This window comes from Ornithodoros turicata, chromosome 1, assembly GCF_037126465.1.
Source record: "Ornithodoros turicata isolate Travis chromosome 1, ASM3712646v1, whole genome shotgun sequence".
NCBI lineage: Eukaryota > Metazoa > Arthropoda > Arachnida > Ixodida > Argasidae > Ornithodoros > Ornithodoros turicata.
In genome coordinates, this window is record NC_088201.1 from 226,341,463 (window position 1) to 226,357,305 (window position 15,843).

Consider the following 15,843-nt stretch of genomic DNA (forward strand, 5'->3'; position numbering starts at 1 on the left):
TATTCCAGGGCTCTTGTCCAGTTTGTTCTGGCTGGGCTACAGTAGACGGCCACCAAAGTGACTGGAGGAAGGAAATACAGGACGCCTCATGCTAGTTTTCGGGCACCGCGGCCTCCTCAAGCAGCTGCAGATACAAGGATACATCGCTGCCTTCATGCGTGTCGCCAGGACGCGAACAGCATAGTAGGCAGTACACTTCTTAATGGGACAATTCAATTCAAAAAGAAGTTGCTCTCAAACGAAAGTCTGTGCTCAATTGGTGCAATTCAAACGGAAATGTTTCACAGAACGCTAGTGCTTGGAACAGAAGAGGAATAAAACAGAGCCTTCCTTGACGGCAACAAATGGGATCGCCACGAGGGAAAGGTTGGCAGCATCCAATGAGACAGCAGGAGAAGCGCGCGCGTACTTATCGTGGGTATGTCAATATGGAACGGTTCCTATCGTAGTGTTCTCTATGTGCGCGGCATGATGCGCACTGTAGCATTTTCAATACCGATTCACTGAATCACGCAGCTCACAGCAGCCCAAAGCTGTTCCCGCGAATGTTCCACTGACAATATTTATCCTCACGTCCTTCGATCAGCGACGCCAGTCCGGTTCCCAGTGCCGACTGTGTTTTTCACTGAAGAGTGTTCCATGGCGCGGCACGCGCATGTACGCGCAGTACTGAGTAAACATGCCGATTCACGAGTTGAAACTACGTTCTCTGCTTAGCGCCGAAGCAAGCAAGAGTCCGGTATATTTTGATTGTATAGGTACGTAACGGAGCTTTGAATTATGATAACAAGTACGAAAATAACACATCCTGTGATGTAATTTGAAGTGAACTTGTTCTGTCTCTCTCTTCTTTTCTTTCTTTTTCTTTTTTTTTTTTTGCATTTTAGCGCCGCTTTAAAGACAGCGTGAGCTTGCCACAAGCTCAAATTGCTCGCGATTGGTGCGAAAGGGTGGTAATATTATCCTCGTGTCCTCGGGCGAAATTAAACTGTCGTTATCATTGTCGACATGTTATTGTGATTTCCTGTGCTCTTGGCTCTCAATCCAAGCCCGGAGCTTCAAGTGCCTCTGTGGTCGCCCATATGTGGTCGTCACCTCGGGCTGGCTGACATGATGATGACGAAAGGAACAAAAAGGTACAAATGGAAACGGTTGTGTTAGTCCTGGCAGGCACCCACAAGGGGTGACTGTGTGAGAAAACCCTTGTTCGTACCCATTTCCCCACTTGGATGTGTTTGGAGATGTGAGCGTTTGGTTCGTAATGAACAGTTGCTGTGTGAGATAACTTTCTTCTTCTTCCATCTCCCCGGTTTCAGCCCTCAGGATGATGGTGAGACGATTTGTTGTCACAGGATACCCACCACACTACACGTTTTCCCGCTCATTTAATCAATTGGTCACTCAATGTAGTCGAAGTGCTACACAATTTAATCCACCGGTGAACCAAATTAATCCAAACTCCAACCAATTTAATGCAAGCGCTACCAATTTCAGTAAAGCAACACACATAAACACGTGTATTCAGTCATGGACATTGTGATGACTGATACTTTCATGGTTTCGCAAATGATGATGAGTTTGACTCCTGATCCGGCAGCCGTGCAGACGTGCAAAAGGTAGCAGAGTCAAAGAAGGTTGCATATTTAACTGCCGGGTCTGCCGCTATGTGGCTAAGCTATGACAACAAGCCTAGCGTCTTGGCACTGCGTCATGTACGTTTTACGTTAGTAATGTACACAATGAGTTTTTTTTTTGTATTTGCAAGTACCTTTACGTATTTGGTTAGGTTCAATCAAGCGTGCTACAATGGCAACGCAAAAAAAAAGGAGAGAATGGCGAACACTCTCGCTTCAATGCGCTAAAGCTTTGGGTCAAGCTCATCATTGTTTCAAATCAATACGAGAAGTGCGTGAGAAAAAGTATGATACGGCCCATCGGTGTTTATTTCCATGCTTCTGTGGATAAGCTATAAGCTGTGGATGGCACAGATACGGCCCAGTTATTTCGAACAAAAGCGAGGAGGAACAATTAGGAGGCGTGTCACCTATTATTTTCCTCCATAATTTGTGCTGGATATTTTCGAAGTGGATGTTTTCGCAATTATTTTACAACTTCCAAACAACCGCTGAAATTTCAATGAGTAGATATGCGCGCAACCTACGTTCTGACGTACCATACTCTATCCCTTCTTTTTCTCTGCCAAGCAGCAATTACGACTTTATACGTTTCCTCATCACCGCTTTCATAAATGGGTGATTCCATCTCAACTCAGGCAAGGTGGTCTGGCCATCATGAGTAATTTTTATCTAAAAAGTATAGTTGTGGCCTGGCTCAGATTGAGAAGCGAATTGATGAAGCATTTTTTCATTAGTTTTCGTAGCTTCAGAGATCTACGGCAGATTCGACGCGATTTTTGGCATAGGGAATATGGCGATTAACGTCTCTCGAACAAACACGTTCACTGCTTTGAATTTTTTTTTTTTTTTTGCTCGCACTCTCAGCTCTGTTGGCTTCTAGTGCTTGGGTTCAGTCCAGGACGTGATTTTGTTATTTTGAAGCTAAAAATACGCAAAGTTGATGGCGAATACGAAAATCTCTCATATTCTTGTGGCTATTGCAGCACTCGTGTACATGCCAGTGAAACAAGAACGGTGTCGCCGTGCAGCGGAGACTGAGCTCTATGATTCGATATCAAAGCCAGGAATCTACGCCAGGTTGCTGTCAGACATGTCGGCGTCTACAACACGTGACATTTGAAAAAAATGCGATTTTTGAGCGCTGATATCTTAAAAACCCACCTCGAAAATTCTTCAAATTTCGTAGGCGCATGCTTCCATATACGATATTTGAGTGCACAGAAACTCGAAGGTTTTTTTTTTTAAAGTTAGAGTGTCCAAAAGTTTCAGTGCCCAACTGTGGTGCGTGTAATGACCATGGAACCGCTGCGAGGTGTTCACTGGTCGATATTCGCGTTTTTCTTGACACAGCGGACCGTTGTACCCAAGAAGACGTCCCTCAGTTCGCAAGGAAGCATAGCCAACGGTGTCTGTGTCCGTCAGCGAGCACTTTGCCGTGTCATGAACCGCCAACGCTGCTAATGAAGAGCGAGGAGAGTAACAAGATCAGCGCCACCCGAACTGGAGACGTATCCAGTTTCAGGTACAAAACCCAAGATAGTTTCGAATCATTCCGAGAGTGAGTGCTTCCTTTTCCTGTAGAGCAGTGATTTCGTTTGTAACAGCTGTGTTTTGACGCTGTTTCGACTGACCGTTGCTTTGCCGTCTGTGTCTTCGCTATGAACATGAAAGCAAGTAAAGACCGTGTCTACTCTGGGAATTACATGAACAGGCAAACACAGAAGATACATTTTCAAAGGAACTTCGCTCCTGTATCTTCGCTCGACGATCCGTTGATGAGAAACATGCTGATCTGTACGTGATTGAAACGTGCGCGAGTCGAATTGTCTTTGCCACAACTGCTAACGTAATCGGTGAAATGTAAATAAATAGTGGCCCAACTCAACTGGCATGGTCTAGAGAGATGGATATAAACATCGAAGTTTCATGCACGTACCGCGCAAAGGTTGACACATACACTCAATATACATTTCTCAAATATAGTGTCCTTGTTGAGCCATCGTGCTGCTTTCGACGTCCTGAGGATAATATTCGACTCTTTGGGTTCCCAAATAGTAGCACGAACAGCACGGGCGGGTGTCACAATAAAAACGTGAATATGGACCAGTTAGCTTCTCGCAGCGCTTGCATGGTCATTACACGCACCGCAGTCGGACACTGAAACTTTGGCACGCTCTAACTTTTCTTATACAAGGAAAAAAATAACCCTTCGATTCTCTGTGCGCTCAGATATGATACAGAAACACCAAGTTTAAAGAATTTTCGAGGTGGTTTGTTAGATATGAGCGCTCAAAAACCATATTTTTTTTCAATTGTCACGTGTTGTAGACGCCCCCATGCGTGACAACAACCTGGCTTAGACTCCTAAATTTGATATCGAATTATAGAGCTCAGTCTCCGCTAGACGGCGATACCTTTCTCGTTTCACTGCCATGTACACGAGTGCCGCAATAGCCGCAAGAATATGAGCGAGTTTCGTCGTCGCCATCAACTTTGCATATTTTTAGTTGCAAAATAAAAAAATCCCCGCCGGAACTAAACCCAAGCACTGGAAGCCAACTTACCTGACAGTGCGTCGAAAAAATTAAACGCCGTGAACGTGTTCGTTGGAAAGATGTTGAACACCAAAATCGATATGCTTGAAAGCGCGTCGGATCTGCCATATTCGTTCGGATTTTTTTTTTCTCGGGAACTACGGACACCTATTTTTTCAATACAAATCACTCACGTTTTCCGGACCTCCTTGCCTGGGTTGAGATGGAATCACCCAAATGCCTTAGGTCCTTTTCTTGCAAGTCTTCCTTCAGTCTAGAAGTTCGAAATGCCACTTCAGCACTGTTCGCATGAATGGAAGCAGTGATGGGCAAACTACCTCAAAGTTGTACTTCAAGTAAAGTATCGAGTACTTAACGCCCGTATTACTGTGAGTACAGCACGATGTGCCATGCTACAAATTCACCTAAAGTTAAGTACGAAGTCCTTTGCAAAGTATTTTGAGTGCTCATCGAGCACATTAAAAATGTTGGAAGCTCGCTGGACGTTTCAATGCTTGGTTGTGAAAAAACGTCAGATAATTATATTTCGACCCGTTATCTTTAGGAACATTTTAGCAAGCATTTTTTCAAAAGCTAGTCGGAGAACATAGGTAGTTTATTGCTGACCCATTAATATGACCCGAACGAAAGGCCTTTCCTACCCAGCTTTGCGCTTGTATTGTCATTTGACTGCTTGACGATTTGAAAGAGAAGAGTCGAAGAAAAGTACTTAGAGTACGGTACAAATTATACAAACTTAAATGTACTTACGTAAAGTACAAGTAGTGAAGAATTTACTTAAATACGGGGTATTTCAAATACCTCGCATCACTAAATCGAAGCCATTACAAGAGTTACAGCTCTTCGCGACATTCTTCTGGACGAAATTTTGGGTATGGCATCTGCATCTGATGTAACATCTACAATATGACATGCCCAAATACGACATCTGCATGTAACTCATTGCCGAACAAAACACTAACCCCCAATTCCGGCTCAAGCGATTCCCTTCTGAGAAGGACGTATTACCTGTCCTGGGGTCAACGTCGCAGACATTGTAATGACCTGCAAGGGCCGTGCTGAGAGTCGAGAAGAGCCATAAGTAGAGCGCACCGTTTCTCTTCCCGAACATGTTGACGAATAGCAGCTCTTCATTTGTTCCATAGTGATGCCGCACTGCATCCGGAAGCTTGCCTTTGCTACGCGCAAGTGCACCTGTTGAATGATCAAACATTAACACTGGCAAAGAGAGGCATACGCGTAACATCATCTTGCATTGATAGCGCGATTCATATGGAAGGCTACCCTTTTTGTCATCTCGCATTTCCCAGAAAACATTTATTAAGAAGTTAATGAATCTTAGATAATTAGTCGTCGAGTAGTTGCAAACGCTCTCCTGCAGTATGTTCGCCTGGCCTATACCTCACGTGCTAAAACGGCATATATTTTGCTCTGCTCGTTTTCTTTTTTTAATGAAAATTCTGGGGCGCATAAAAAGGACACCCTGTATAACAAAGTCACACGTGTTGTTGGATAAGCTAAGAATCTATTTCAATTACGGAGAAGAATTCAACGACAACATGTTGTACTTCAACAACGGTATTAAAAAACAAAACAAAAAGATTCAGTTGTGATCAAATCCGGAAATTGATGTCATCGACTGATCGTAGATTGTAGATTTAACCGAGAGTAATGTGATTGACCAGCACATGAAAGAAGATATTTTAATGTCGAAATGAAATTGAGCAGCTTGCGCCTAACTTGCGAAACTCGCGTGAGTGCAGGAAATTTTATGATCACTCGCAGTACGCGCGACAATTACTTTAGCGGTAACTGATGTCAAATGTTGAGGGCAATCGGAGCCCAAAGCCATGGATTCGAGTGATCACAAACTCAGAAAGTAGATCGCTCAAATCCCAGCGAAATAAGGAACATTAAGTGCTTAGAATGGATCCCCTTAAATCACACTCGATGACTCGCAGGCACACAGAAATGACAGCTCTCAAATAAATATATGGTTATTATAGCTGATACGTGCCTTTGTGTGGCCTTGCTTTTCCTTGATTACTCTGCAGGTGCATTTTCCCATGGATGGCAAGGGCATCATCGCAGCTGAAGCACACAGATATTCTATCTGATTTCGTGTTTGCAAAGACACCAGTGCTTTCGAGTACAATAAGGGCGGATAGTATGGGTGTTGTCAATGCTCTTTTGTTTCACGAGTCTGTTCAAGGCCTTCCACCTACTCATCCAGCCCTGTTACACTCGACTCTCAGTACATTGTGCTGCCTGGGACGCTTCAACCTTGTGACCTCGGTCGGTCTTTATGTCAGGGTTTGGCAGAATTCGAATATTTGTGATACCGAAGCGAATACCACTCGTCGCGTATTTAATCGGAACTGCAAATCGAACATGAAGAACATTACGAATATGAGGCTTCTTTTTTTTTTTTTTTTCAAACCGAGGGCATTTGAATTCAGAATCCGCCCGCGTAAACCGGATGTCTCACAGAGGGTAGACAAAGCCAGGGTTGCTTCATAGGTAGACCTGTATCCGACGCACATATTGCGGTACTAAATGGGACGCTTTAGAGCGCAATGAACTTAACGCAATGAACTTGGTAAGACTTCCTTAAATGTGAACTCAGCTGACCCCAGAGTATTTTTTTTTTTGTTTTCGGATACGACATGTCCTGCAACAAATAAAACGAACTTATACAAAAGAACGACGAGGGCAGTCGACCTACAGTGCACGGGTGCAAGTCGTCTGTTCCTCGTACCTTCGAAGGACCCTGCAAGTGGTAAGTCGTGGCGTCGCCTGTTCCCGTGGCATGTGACCCGTACCGTAGTCTGTGTAGACGGATACAAAGGAAAACATATAAGTTTTCCAGAGCGAAAATACAAAATAGGAACACAAAAATACGAAACGGCATGAACTATGGTAATCGGCACATGCATATCTTGTGCATTCAATTACACATTTTTTTAAAGACTCGTTCAGGATTAAAACTCAAGATCTTCCAATTGATCCACAATCTGTTACCATGCCAACTCAACTATTGCCTGCCTGTTTTACGAGTAAAGCTACTTTATAAAGAAGAACCCCTAACCCAGGTCCCCCAAACTCACCTCGGAAAAGCGTGCAACGAAGAAGGCCGCCACTAGATACCCGACTGTTGCCGTTCCGGATCACTTCAGCGCGCTAAGTTTAGCGGCAAAATGTTTTTGTTGTTTCTGCGAATGAATCTAGCCTCTATATGTCCAAATAAAACGCGTATAACAACTTTCTGTGTCGTGTTTCACGTTTTGGTCCCGTTTTTAAACGTGTTGAGCGATCGGAAGGATCTAGTGCACGGCTGCGTGCATCACATAGCGTACCTGTCATACCAGGCGCCGCCACTGGCGCCGCAGGCGCAGTCGTCCATTTCTCCTTCGGTGACTTGGCCTGGCTTGGACTGTGCTTCAACTGGATCTTTAGCGCGCTACAATCAAACGCAAGCCAACGTCTGGTAACAATGGGGTATCTAAGGGCGGCCTCCGGCATTGCACGCATCGGGATAGGAACAAATACATGGGAAAATGGCGACCTTGGGGGACCTGCCCTAACCTACGACTCTTAACTGTGGCTCGCACATGGAACAAGTCCTTAAATGTTCAGCCTGCTTACCATAACCCTTTCCTTTCGAAACTATATGTTCCATCACGCGCACATTAAGTAGAAGAAGACAGTTGTCGATCTTAGCGAGAGTAGGGAGCACCAGAGTCAATTACAGAACGACGGAAGCCTCGGGTATGTACATGGTTCAGGGTCCAGAATATCGCGTTATGTACAGCTATACTAAGTGTGCTTTGGGGCTTTCAATTCTGGAGAGGATTTATCTGTTTGTTTGTTTTTTACTTACCCTCTCTTTACTTCTTCGAACGCTGCACGCATTGTAGATTTTGGAAAGTCTTGGAAACACAAACAAAAGAAAGAACTAAAGCAAGCGAGCTTAAATTGTGTCATGATAGGTGTCGGAAACAGGACAGAAACAAACACATTTTCATTTTTTGACTATTATTTCCTCTTGTGGAGATCCCATCAAGCCATTAGACCATTAGTTCCTAATGGTCACATCAAACCGCTAAGCTGCTAGTCCTGTCAGAGATGTCCGAAATTACGACAGGCCTATTGGCCTAATGGTTCCATTAGGATTATCTCTGATGGATTTTTTTTTAATCCGAACCCCTATACGCCGCCGGCGCCACACTAGATGGAGGCAGCGGCGCTGATCTGTAGAGGAAACCTGTCTGTCTCGTCCACCACGGTGGAAATTGTCACAGGCAGACTAGACTTTATTCGAAAAGAAAGTTCATCCCGTGCGGTCATCCTTTGAATCTATCTCCGTCGAGCATGCAAATGATGTTGTTATGAGCACCATTACAAATGCAGCTAGAAAGTCCATTCCACAAACCTCGTCCTCAGGCGTCCTGAACCTTGGTGGAGGAGCCATTGTCCAAAAAACACTCGAAAGGAACAAAATTGTGCTTGGGGTATCTTCCGATGCCACCCCGCTGCAGCAAATTTACTTAGGTTTAAGAAAACTCGGTGTCAACCACGATGGACACGATGACAAGCCAAACGAGAATCTTGGAGTAACTTTACATCCTCTCTAAACAATAACGCACCTTCCAAACTTGTATGGGACAAACTCAATAAGATCAAGGGTGATTACGCGAGCTTCTCTGTTCCATTGCTGCAAATAAATGGTGCACCCTATCAGGTCATAGGGCAACAGGCAGACACGCTCGGCGAGCACTTCCAAAGTATCTCAAGCTCGTCCCAACATAGTCAAGGAGTTCCTAAAAATCAAAATTCAAAACTGGGAAACAGAATATTTCAAAGGGAACAGGGGACAAGCATGGATATAATATGCCATTTACCATGACTGAGCTGGAAATCATTTGTCAGAAGGGAGTATTGCCTGGCAGTCTTTATTGACTTAGAAAAAGCTTATGATACTGCGTGGCATTATGGTATCTTGCGAGGCCCATGCTGTTTTGGAATCCGTGGTCGTAGGCTATGCTGCATCGTTGACTTTCTAGAAGGGAGAACATTCAGGGTTCAACTTGGCAAGGTCTTGTCTCGCCCGTTTATTCACGAAAACGGTGTTCCACAAGGCTCTGTGCTGCATGTCACACTGTTGATTGTCAAAATTAATTCCTTTGCCAAGGTCATCCCCCGTTCTGTCGGTTATTCTTTGTAGGTGGATGATATTCAAATATCGTGCAGTTACATTGACCTCGGTCGATGCAAAAGGCAGTTCGCAGCCAACTATAAGTAAGTTATGCAAGTGGGGCACTGAAAATGATTTTAAGTTGTCCCCAGACAAAACAGTATGTGTTGCATGTTCCAGAGTAAGGGGGATAAAAACCCGAACCAAGGTTAAAAATAAATCGACATGATTGAACAGTCAGAGTGTAAATTCTTAGGTGTTGTCCTAGATAAAAAATAATAGATAATAGATAACAAAATTTTCGTCTGATATCAAATGCCTCAAGACAAAATGCACGAAATATTTGAATGAAAATGCTCTTTCATATATCAGCTATTCGCTTCAAACTTGACTGAGGCTCTGTGGTTTACGGCTCTGCACGTCAATCTGTCCTCAGATGTCTACACCCCTTTCATCACGAGGGACTCAGAGTGGATCTGGGAACCTCGCTAGTCGAAAGTCTCTACGTGGAATGTCGTGAGTGGACATTGGAACGGCGCAGATTCTACGAGTGTTTTTTTTTTTTTTTTTTTTTTTTCACGTTCCGACCAGACACAAAACGGAACCTGGAGTAAATTTAAAATAATGCGGTAATTAACAAAATATTTCAATGCCTTTATGCTACTTTTCAACATAATCGCCATTCCGGTTGAGGCATTTGTCGTGGCGTGGCACCAAATTTCCTATTCCCTGGTCATAGAAGGTTGCCGCCAGTCCACTGAGCCATCTGGTTACGGCGACCTGCAGGTCCTCGTTGGCGCTGAACCACTGACCTCCCAGCCAGTGCTTCATTTGAGTGAAGAGCTGGAAATCACTCGGTCCTGGCTGTACGGTGGGTGGTTGAACACCTCCCAGTTGAACTTGTTGGTCTACTCGGCGAACAACGTCTTCAGACGCCGCAGGCTTTCCGGACCACCTTCATCATGAATGTGAGCACACCCTTCTCTGAACTGTCGACACCATTTCCGCACTTTACTCTCACTCGTAAACTCCCGGCCATACACCTTGCTCATTCTTCTATGGATTACGGCTGCACGACGGCCTTCAGCGTGAAGGAAACTAATCACAGCGCGGATCTCACATTTGGCGGGCGCGACGATAGCCACGGACATGTTTCCTGCCTCGTTGCTGGACGAAAACTGGGAAGATCACGTGACCGACGCGCGCGCGACCTGCCGAGAGGCTACCGAGCGTGCATGAGTGAGGGTAATTTTGTGACGCGTCTACCTTATGTTTGCGGGTCATTCGGACCTTGAAAAAAAAGTACCTCCGCGTACTTAGCTTCTTATTATGCATTGAAAATAAGGGGATACCCATACATCCAGCTCTGTATCAGAGTATCAATAGTACTCATTTTAAACAGCCTTTCCTTCTTAAAGCTGCGGTTCTCCCGCCAATTCTCATGCATATTCAACACGGGGCTGAATCACATGGTTTTTCTGAATATAGTTGTCAGGTTGTAGAATCTAGCAGAAGAGTTCCCCCATGGCAGCCACCCCCACGGCATAACTATTTATTAACTAAATATAAGAAACAGCATACTCCGCCTGTGGTGCCTACAGCAGGGATTTCTGGCACTAAAGTAAAGTTTCGGAGAGCACGTAGGCTTTTATACGAACGGGTCCAAGACCAGAACAGGAGTCTATGTGTGATGATAACCGAGGCATCTACAAGATCACACCGCCTACCAAATAAGTTATCAATCTTCAATGCCTAGGTTTATGATGTAATCGTAGCCCTCAGTTACATCTTAGAGCGTCACATCAAGTCTTCAATCATCTACGCTTACTCACTTAGTTGCCTACAAGCCATGTGTAACATACATATATCAATGTACCTTCTTGTAGGGACAGCGCAATGCCTTGCCAGTAGAATAGCGAACAAACATCCCTGTTTAAACTGTTGCTGGCTAGCCAGTCATATGGGCATACCCGGCAACGAACGTGCCGATACAACTGCCACAGCCACAATTTCTTTTGACATGACTCCTTTCGACGTTCTTCCTCAGGACCTTGAGGGGGTCCTAAGAAGGACAATAAACAATAAATGGCAGCAACACTGGAACACACAGCGCTGCAACAAACTCCGCCTAACTAAGGATACCATAGGGAATCACACACACACACACACACACACAATTTGGGAGACCGCTTTCATGAAGTCATTTTAGCTCGGACATACTTACCCAGAAGAAGAACAGTCTCTGTTCGAAATATCGGCGGCTTCTGTCCTGAGGCAACTCCCTTCCTACATTCTACCGGTTCGCTGGATTTCTACCCATTTACATCTCGCAATGTTTTTTTACTCCGCGGACAGGAGCATCCCCAATGCACATGCTTTGGAGTACCAAGTGCCTTTTCACCTTGCTCTATTGCTTGGGGATGAACCACTTTTACCCTCCATGATAACTTTCAACTTTTTTTAAAGACATCGGCAATTGAAATATTTTAAAAGTGAATGACATTCCTTTTACTGTGGTTTACACATCAAATTCTGAGGTAATTTGGTTTTAATTGAACAGCTAGTTTTACCTTGCTACACACATCACTGTTTGGCACACTATAACCATAGTTGCTCGTGTGCCATAACAACCGGAATCATCATCATCGTCATCTTGTGGTAGAGGAGCGTCAACTGTTAGAAGCAGGCGTACCACCCCTGGATCAGTGTGGAACCATCTGTAGAATGGGATAGTGTAGTACGATGAGGATTAAAGCGTAGGACGACTAACGTGGAGAGTCAATGACCCACAACGTCATTTCAAACTCTTTTCAGAAGCAAATAATGAATGCCGCTAACAGTTAAGTAAATCAGGTTGTAAAATGTTACAATGCAGTTCCTGTCATTCTTAGACTTTCAGATGCCCCTATTACTGTGAACCCCGATTTATGAATCCCACATTTTATGAGCGATTTTACGAGGAACGCGATTCATAAATCGAGGGTCGACTGTATGTACTTGTATTTTATGTGTGTGAAAAAAGAGAGAGCGATAGAGAAAAACTCTCCCGCTGCGGTCCGAAGAAGTGCAGTAGGAGGGAGGGATGGTTACTTAGTCACGCAAGACTTACACGACACGAGCAATGGGAAAAAAATAAATAAAGAGAGAATAAAAAAAATCCTACATTGAATGTGTACTGCGTAACGTGCGACTTAATGGTGGTGTACGGTAACTGCAATGCCATGGGATGGCCACAGCAATGAATACATGCTGCATGAGAGAAGTTTTGTCCAACGGATCTCGTGCAATGTGTTTATTTCACAGTAAAAGTGTACAAGAACCACTGGTATCGGTGACCCTTTGAAGAGCGCTATCCAGGTGCCGTCAGCACGTGTAGGGTGCAGACATGAACATCCCTACGCCCAAGCAGGTGGCCCTAAGGAACCGCTCACTGCCAGAGGCCCCCAGCGACGATGGAGCGAAGCCTGTGAGAGAAAGAAAGTAGGTGAAAATTATTCAAAATACGTTGGGTATGCATGGATTCATCTTCTTGTCTAATTTTATTAGTCGTGTTCAACTTAGAAAAAGGAAGAGAAACCTAGTTCGTCAGCTCTCAAAATATTAGTGCGCCTTCTTGTAGGAATTCTCACAAGGGATGTGTATTCCTACAGACGTCCTTACAAAGAACATATCTTCTCACACAAAATCATCCAAGTGAACTTCTGATGGTGCATCTTAAGAGAAGCTTCAAGCATGTTTTTTTGAGAAAAAAGATGTACAGCTCCGTAAGATCTCTCACGACTTCTAAGAGAACTTCACAATTACTCTCAAGGTCTGCAAGAGAAACTCGATCCGATAGAATTTCTCACAGCAACCCCCTCACCTGTGTGTCATGCGACAGACTGGCGTCGTGTTTCTCTCTCTAATGGTACTCACTACTGTGGTTCTCTCTCTTAGACTGGCGCCGACAAAAGATGACCTAGCAGACCGTGGCGATCGTGGTTTGACCGTTTGGCGTCTCCATTCAAACACAAGTAGTGAACGGTGCAGCAGTCTGGTGCGAATACGCAATATACGTCCACGTAAACTACATCGAGACAACGACATAGAAAAAGGCCTCAACAAGAACATTACACTGGCGTTTTGGTATGCTGCGGACGGCAATGTGGCTGAGTTCAACGGGGCAGACGTAAAAATGCGTGGAGGTGAGCTCAGTCATCTCATTCCACGTCGCGACTTCTCCTCAGGAGTGCGTATTTGTAGAAGGCGTTGCATTTGTGCAATTGACTGCAAGCGTCTTGGAGAGGTTGTCAGCTTTATCTATTTTTGTGCAGAAACCGAGAGTGTCCTTATTACGACTGGAAGAAAATGTACCCATCCCTCGTGTTTTGGAGTGCGAAAAATTATTTCAGAAGGCCAGTTCCTCACATTGTTTCGACTGGCCGCAATGTGCTTGTGGGTTTTCCGAATCCGCCCGTGCATCAAGTCAACTGTAGTCAGTTTCATGTACTGTTTGCGTGAGGTCTGTCAACGTCTAAAATCTTAAAATGATTGAGGGGCATAGACTTAGCGTACACTATAATATCAGAAGTACTGTACTGAAGCTTTCGAAATATTGTACTTAGAATATTGTTGATTTCCCGCTAGTAAAAATTATGTCTCCCCCAGCAAACCATCAAATATCGTACCTCTTCCCTAGTTGTAGTATCCTCCTCGCCTCGCCTTCTTTGGTAGGAGCGGGAGTTGAGGAAAGTACGACAAACACTTACACATTATACATAATGGCATTTCTTGTCTTGCCATGTATGTGCTGTGCATGTTTTTTTACGGATTCATGCCGTGTTTGTTTAGGACTTGTTTGACTGTATATTTGTATTGCATCTTGTTTACAACTTTCTTGCTGCGCAAGTCATATTGTGCTGTCTACTGTTAGACAATATCTCGCGTTTGTATAGTGACCCAAAATGAATGAATACTCTGGATGCGTCACTATACTATGCATCTTTATTTGTAGACGATTTTTATGCTCTTTTTACGGACCTCAGACGTTCTGCCTTCGACACCTTGCTTATTCTGGACATTCTGCACCAAACGTCAGTCCGTAAACACCGTGCAGATGTGTTTGCGGTCTTACTTTAGGAACAGAAGGTGCAGACTACGGAAGGTGCATAAACCTGTCAGGTCCATAAAGAGGGCATGGAAATTAAAGCAGCCTTCCGTTCTTTTCCTTGGAATGCTATATAACTCGCAATGATTATCTCTTCACAGTGATATGCCTTATCATCGCTAAAACAGCTTATCCCTGCACTGTAGCCACCATACCTGCAAGTATAAATTAATACTCCGGCTGAACCGAGCTTGTGCATCACAGTAGCAGCGTTCTGGTCTGAATTATGATGGGTAGAAATCCAGCGAACCGGTAGAATGTAGGAAGGGAGTTGCCTCAGGACAGAAGCCGCCGTTGTTTAGAACAGAGACTGTTCTTCTTCTGGGCACCGTCCTCATCATTGGCATGGTATTTAAAGGGTTAGGTGTGACGTGTTTAAAGGTTCATGCGAATTGTGGGTCAACAGCCCGGAGGGAAGAAAGGTTCCGTACGGGCTTCTACGGCCGGAGTGAATGGCTCCTTTGTTAGAGTGTGGAGGGGATTATGTGAACGTAGTGATCTAGGATCTAGTGATCTAGTGATCTAGAACGTAGTGAAAAAAAAAAAAACTTTGCTGGTTCTGGAATTCTCCCCACGTAACCACTAACCTCCTTATCTTTCGCTATGCTTGCCAATTCTTGCCTGTTGTCCCGTTTCGTCCACGTGTTCGTGAACCTTCCATTTTTCTGTAACCGGTCTGTAGCCTAGATCACCACGTTCACATAATCCCCTCCACACTCTAACAAAGCAGCCATTCACTCCGGCCGTAGAAGCCCGTACGGAACCTTTCTTCCCTCCGGGCTGTTGACCCACAATTCGCATGAACCTTTAAACACGTCACACCAAACCCTTTAAATACCATGCCAATGATGAGGACGGTGTCCAGAAGAAGAACAGTCTCTGTTCGAAATATCGGCGGCTTCTGTCCTGAGGCAACTCCCTTCCTGGTCTGAATTATGATTTTTATTGCACTGTCTCTGTGTTCTAAAATCTGTGCTGCTTCATCCAATTTCTGCGCACGCATGCTTTGCCTGAATAGCTTTTCCAAACAAGAATGTACAGGGTATCCACGCTAAGTGTGAACAGATTTTTTAAAAATATATATAACACTTTTTCCAAGATGAAATCAATTGCAATATAGCATGTGCTGAAGGGCACTCCCTATCAGGGCATTAGCAAAGTCCAAAGGCAATGTCTTAATTAACTTTCATTAATGAACTTTTTAATTATAAAAGCTACAAAGTTGTCCCAATGAGAACATCTGTTCCTTTCGGTCACCTGATATCGTAGCCGTTTTCAGAACAAAAATCCGTTCGATAGGTCGCCCGCAAA

At 44.3% G+C, this 15,843-nt stretch overlaps 1 long non-coding RNA gene across 1 annotated transcript in view; it reads right to left on the bottom strand.

Annotated features, from left to right (window-relative positions):
* Positions 1 to 12,663: 12,663 nt before the first annotated feature.
* The window catches only part of LOC135377095 (uncharacterized), a 207,884-nt gene continuing 204,704 nt past the window's right edge, over positions 12,664 to 15,843 (bottom strand). Inside the window, exon 4 of the long non-coding RNA XR_010418026.1 lies at positions 12,664 to 12,850. This is a non-coding gene — a long non-coding RNA (uncharacterized LOC135377095). The remainder of the gene's footprint in view (positions 12,851 to 15,843) is intronic.